Genomic DNA, 7,506 nt, shown 5'->3' on the forward strand with positions numbered 1-7,506 from the left:
ATTATACACACATTATACATTACATACACATCGACATCATACACACATTATACATTACATACACATCATACATAGGCATCATACACACATTATACATTACATACACATCACACATAGACATCATACACACATTATACATTACATACACATCACACATAGACATCATACACACATTATACATTACATACACATCACACATAGACATCATACACACATTATACATTACATACACATCACACACAGACAGACATACACACATCATGCATTACATACACATCACACACAGACATTATACACACATTATACATTGCATACACATCACACATAGACATCATACACACATTATACATTACATACACATCACACATAGACATCATACACACATTATACATTACATACACATCACACATTATACATTACATACACATCACACATTATACATTACATACACATCACAAATAGACATCATACACACATTATACATTACATACAAATCACACACAGACATTATACACACATCATACATTACATACACATCACACACAGACAGACATTATACACACATCATACCTTACATACACATCACACACAGACATTATACACACATTATACATTACATACACATCACACACAGACAGACATCATACACACATCATACATTACATACACATCACACACAGACATTATACACACATTATACATTACATACACATCACACATAGACATCATACACACATTATACATTACATACACATCACACATAGACATAATACACACATTATACATTACATACACATCACACATAGACATCATACACACATTATACATTACATACACATAACTCAGACATCATACACACATTATACATTACATACACATCACACATAGACATCATACACACATTATACATTACATACACATCACACAGACATCATACACACATTATACATTACATACACATCGACATCATACACACATTATACATTACATACACATCACACACAGACAGACATCATACACACATCATACATTACATACACATCACACATTATACACACATTATACATTACATACACATCACACATAGACATCATACACGCATTATACATTACATACACATCACACACAGACATTATACACACATACACTCACACCATACATATACAACCACCCTTCCTGTCCCCGCCACCTGCATTCTCTGCCTCCTCACCTGAGCCACCATGAGTGGACATCAGAGCTGTAGTCCCAGCCGGTGTGAGGTTACATGGGTTTGAAAATCTCCCCTCACACCGGACGTCCTCTCCTCTCTCCCCTCCCCCGCTCTGTTTTCCCCGTACAAACATGCAACCTCCCCGTGGTGGATTAGGTCCTGTGAAGAAAGAGCGGGGGGAGGGATAGAGCTGTGTGCGGGGGAGGAGCTGTGTGCCGAGCTGTGGACATCCTTTCTCTCCCCCTGTCTTCTTTTGTTATGTGTAGCTGCGTCCTCCATCCTCCGGGAGGATTAGATAAGGGGGCGTGGCTCAATTATGTAATGAGAACGTGCGACCTCGGACTCTGCGGTCAGCTGGGGGCCCCCGCTGCCCCCTCCATACTTGCATCCGCTCCTGCGCCTCACACCGGCAGTAAAGAAAAATATTGGGGAAGTTGGTCTGTCCCTGCTAGCCCGATACAGGCCTAAATCTATAAACAATTCACCTGCCCGGCGCCCAAAACTACTTGTCCTGGGCGTCGGGCGATAGAATTTCCACATCCCTGTGTGAGGAATCTATGCTACTTAATGTGGATAAACTATATTACCTAATGCGGGGAATCTGTGCTACCTAATGTGGGGAAACTATGCTACCTAATGTGGGGAAACTATGCTACCTAATGTGGGGAAACTATGTTGCCTAATGTGGGGAATCTGTGCTACCTAATGTGTGGAAACTATGCTACCTAATGTGGAGAAACAATGTTACCTAATGTGGGGAATCTGTGCTACCTAATGTGGGGAAACTATGCTACCTAATGTAGGGAAACTATGCTACCTAATGTGGGGAAACTATGTTACCTAATGTGGGGAATCTGTGCTACCTAATGTGGGCAAACTATGCTACCTAATGTGGGGAAACTATGTTACCTAATGTGGGGAATCTGTGCTACCTGATGTGATGAAACTATGCTACCTAATGTGGGGAAACTATGTTACCTAATGTGGAGAATCTGTGCTATTTAATGTGGGGAAACTATGCTACCTAATTTGGGGAAACTATGTTACCTAATGTGGGGAAACTATGCTACCTAATGTGGGGAAACTGCTACCTAATGTAGGGAATATATGCTACCTAATGTGGGGAAACTGCTACCTAATGTAGGGAATATATGCTACCTAATGTGGGGAAACTATGCTACTTAATGTGAGGAAACTATGCTACCTAATGTGGGGAATCTATGCTACCTAATGTTGGGAATCTATGCTACCTAATGTGGGGGGGCTTGAATGAGCTGCGGCATATGGGAGGCCTTAATAAATAATTAGAAACTTATACAGGGGGGGGGTCCTCCCGAGCAAGTGACATATGGGAGTCCACCTGAGTAAGTGACACATGGAGGGGGGGGTCCTGAACAGTTGATGTTTTTTTTGGGGGGGGGGGCCCAGGCACATTCTTTGCACAAGGGCCCTCTGCTGTCTGTGTCCGCCCCTGCCTCACACCCTCTGTGGCTCTGCCTCCCCACCTGTAAGAGGAGCTCCAGGATCCCCCTGTAACGGTGCCGGCATCTTTGTAAAAAGCAGCAGGTCAGTAGGAGGTCAGCCCGTCCTGAAGTCCCAGTGACTGTGGCCGGGCCTGGCAGCATGCATGATGTAATGTCAGTCTGTGCTATGACCTGTCTGGCCTATACTATATACAAAGTAGTATATGCAGTATGATGCTGCCGGAGGGCACAGCACAGACATTGGTATACAGTGATATACTGCTAAGCTGTGTGAGGTACCTGCTATATATATATATAGCACCCAGGGCAGTGGGTACAGCTCAGTGTCCTCTGAACTGGCTAGCCCATACTACACAATGTGGGCATACTGGGAGTTATAGTTTTGCCACAGCTGGAGGCACCCTGGTTAAGAATCAATGAGAGAGTGCCTAAAAACCTCCATCTCATTGTTTCTCAACCAGGGTGCCTCCAGCTGTTGCAAAACTACACCTCCCAGCATGCCTTTGGCAATGTAGACATGGTGGGAGTTGTAGTTTTGCCATAGCTAGAGGCACCCTGATTAAAGGATAAGTTTCATGCTCAAAAACATTTCCCCTATCCGAAGTTTTAGATTGCGGGAGGTCCAACCACTGGTGCCCCCTGCGATCACTTGTTTGGAGCCCCCATGCACTAGCACAAGTGCGCGGCTCTCCCATAGAACTATATGGAGGGGGCGTGGCGGCCTCCGCTTCAGGCGAAGGTCGTGATGCGCTCTTGTGCTAGTGCACGGGGGCTCCAAACAGGAGATCGCAGGGGGCCCCAGCAGTCGGACCCCCCCCCCCACCTCGCGATGTAAAGCTTAAGGGGAAAGATTTTGAGCATGAGACTTTTCCTTTAAGAGACAATGAGATGTGCCTATTTACCTCCATCTTATTGTTTCTCAACCAGGGTGCCTCCAGCTGTTGCAAAACTATGTATCTATCTCATATGTATCTATCCATCTCTCTCATATCGATCTCTATCTCATATCTATCTATCTCCTATCTATCTCCTATCTATCTATCTATCATCTCCTATCTATCTATCTCATATCTATCTATCTATCTCCTATCTATCTATCTATCTATCTATCTATCATGTCATATCTGTCTATCTATCTCATATCTATCTATCTATCTATCTCATATCTATCTCATCTCCATCTATCTATCTCATATCTATCTATCTATCTCATATCTATCTATCTATCTCATATCTATCTCATATCTATCTATCTATCTATCTCATATCTATCTATCTATCTCATATCTATCTATCTCATATCTATCTATCTATCTATCTATCTATCTCATATCTATCTATCTATCTATCTATCATCTCATATCTATCTATCTATCTATCTATCTCATATCTATCTATCTACCTATCTCATATCTATCTATTTCCTATCTATCTATCTATCTATCTATCATCTCATATCTATCTATCTATCTATCTATCTCATATCTATCTATATATCTATCTCATATCTATCTGTCTCATATCTATCTATCTCATATCTATCTCATATTTATCTCATATCTATCTATCTATCTATCTATCTCATATCTATCTCATATCTATCTATCTCATATCTATCTATCTATCTCATATCTATCTACCTATCTATCTCATATCTATCTATCTATCTATCTATCTATCATCTCATATCTATCTATCTATCTATCTATCTCCTATATATCTATCTATCTATCTCCTATCTATCTATCTATCTATCTATCTCCTATCTATCTATCTATCTCCTATCTATCTATCTATCTATCTATCTATCTCCTATCTATCTATCTATCTATCTCCTATCTATCTATCTCATATCTATCTATCTATCTCATATCGATCTATCTCATATCTATCTATCTCATCTCCATCTATCTATCTATCTCATATCGATCTCTCCATCTCATATCTATCTATCTCATATCTATCTATCTATCTCATATCTATGTATCTACCATCTCTCTCTCATATCTATCTATCTATCTATCATATCTCTCTCATATCTATCTCATATATATCTATCTCTCTCATATCTTTTTATATTCTATCTATCTATATCTATCTATCTATCTATCTCATATCTATCTATATTCTATCTATCTATCTATCTATCTATCTCATATCTATCTATTTATCTATCTATCTCATATCTATCTCATATCTATCTATCTATATCTATCTATCTCATATCTATCTATTTATTTATCTATCTCATATCTATCTCATATCTATCTCATATCTATCTATCTATCTATCTATCTATCTATCTATATCATATCAATCTACTATCTATCTATCTATCTATCTATCTAGTCCAAATAAAAGCAGCACCTCCAGACAATACTTCAGACTTGTAGATGGTGCAAGCACTTAGGGGGAGATTTATTAAAACCTGTGCAGAGGAAAAATTGCCCAGTTGCCCATAGCAACCAATCAGATCGCTCCTTTCATTTTTCACCAACGTTTCGGTGATCTCTCATCATCACCATTTTCAAGACTTGAAAATGGTGATGAGAGATCACCGAAACATTGTCTACTGCATCATGGAAGAAAACACTGCTAGTTTGATTCACGGATATTGGTGTGCTGCATATATTTACTTTATCTATCTATCTATCTATCTATCTATCTATCTGTCTATCTATCTCTCTCATATCTATCTATCTATCTATCTATCTCATATCTATCACCTATTTATCTATCCATCTCATATCTATCTGTCTATCTATCTATCTATCTCATATCTCTCTTATATCTATCTCATATCTATCTGTCTATCTATCTATCTCATATCTCTCTTATATCTATCTCATATCTATCTGTTTATCTATCTATCTCATATCTATCTATCTATCTATCTATCTATCTATCTAGACAAAGAATAAGTCAGCCAGCACTTTAGTTGATACCAAACTATTATATGGACCTGGCCTACAGGTGCATGCTACTAGGCTAGATATACAGCAACAGAAGAATGCAGCAGCACACTGACAGCACAAAGATATAGGTGCAACATGAATATGCAGTTAAAACATGAAGAGCTATTCAGCTATGGTGTAATAGATGCAAATGTGAAACTATGAAATAGTGAGGCACTTAGCTCGCAAATTTGTCTCCGCCGGCGGTCAAATAGCTTGGACCGTCCCACCGCGATAAGGTGGCCTCCTTGGGACGGACCCTACACTGTGAATATGCCTCTGTGTGAACAGTTCAGTAAGCATGTCAGGGTCTGGAACATCCAAGACACCTTATATACACACCTGATAGAGGTGGGTGGGGTGCCAAGGGAGGCCACCTTATCGCGGTGGGACGGTCCAAGCTATTTGACCGCCGGCGGAGACAAATTTGCGAGCTAAGGGGGAGATGTATCATTGCATTTAGACCATTTTTCACGTCTACAAATTTTGCGCAATTGCGCTTTTTTTGCATAGAGCTGCGTTTTTTTTGGTGCACAGTTTTCTAAAGTTGTCACCAGTTTGGTCTACAGTACACCACCTAATCCAGTGGACTGGTATTTATCAATTGCGCAAAAAAAAAAGTAGATGTTTTTTTTGCGCAATTGCGCTTTTTTGCAAGAAAAGTAGTCTAAACCTAAGAGTGCTAGCAAGGACTCGTAGAAAATGGGATACGGTGGAAGATGCAGGTGGGGGAAGCAGGAGCCGTCTCTCAGCACTGCAGTACTACAACTACTCCCATCATGGGACAGAATCTGTCCCATAATGGGAGTAGTTGTAGTATTGCAGCACTGAGAGACGCACATCCCCCGTCTGTGGGACTCTATTGTGACTGTTAGGACTACTACTCCAATCATGGACAGACTCTGTCCATTATGGGAGTTGTAGTCCTGGGGCTGAAGGACAGATCGCAGCAGGTCATTCTCCAGAGACCCGCTGCAATCTGCATTTATTAACTTAAAAAGCCGGCGGTACATGCGGCTCTACTGCGCTACCGCCGGCTCCCGTATGCAGATGTCACAATTCATAATCCCCGCCTCCGGGAGAGGGGAGCTCTGATTGGTGGAAAGCTATTCACCACTATACACCAATCAGAGCTCCTGTCTTCTGGTGGGGATTATGAATTGTGACAGGTCTATACAGGGGAGCGAGTGGAGCCGCTTCTACTGTATATAATTGTTATGTGTATTTCCCCCCCAGACTAATACTGACCCCTTCTATAGTGAGCGCTGGGACCGCTGTGTGATTGACAGGTCCCCAGCGCAAGTGTCCGGCCCCACTGACCTTTATATGTTATAAATCTTTATGATACACACTGCCCGTCCTCCTCTTCATTCTTCTGATACCGGAGCCGCGCGGCTTCTGCTTTCACTATAGTCAGAGCGCCCCCTACCGTTGTCTGGCCCCAGCCCCGTGCAGTGTGGAGGCAGGGAGGGGGCGCTCTGTCTATAGACTATGATACAGAAGCCGCGCGTCTCCGGTATCAGAAGAATGAAGAGGAGGACGGGCAGTGTGTATCATAAAGATTTATTACATATAAAGGTCAGTGGGGCCGGACACTTGCGCTGGGGACCTGTCAATCACACAGCGGTCCCAGCGCTCACTATAGAAGGGGTCAGTATTAGTCTGGGGGGGGGGGGGTACAGTACACATAACAATTATATACTGTAGAAGCGGGTCCACCTGCTCCCCTGTATAGACCTGTCACAATTCATAATCCCCGCCAGAAGACAGGAGCTCTGATTGGTGTATAGTGGTGAATAGCTTTCCACCAATCAGAGCTCCGGTCTCTCGGCGGCGGGGATTATGAATCGTGACATCT

The sequence above is a fragment of the Hyla sarda genome, unplaced genomic scaffold (assembly GCF_029499605.1).
Source record: "Hyla sarda isolate aHylSar1 unplaced genomic scaffold, aHylSar1.hap1 scaffold_2566, whole genome shotgun sequence".
Taxonomy (NCBI): Eukaryota; Metazoa; Chordata; class Amphibia; order Anura; family Hylidae; genus Hyla; species Hyla sarda.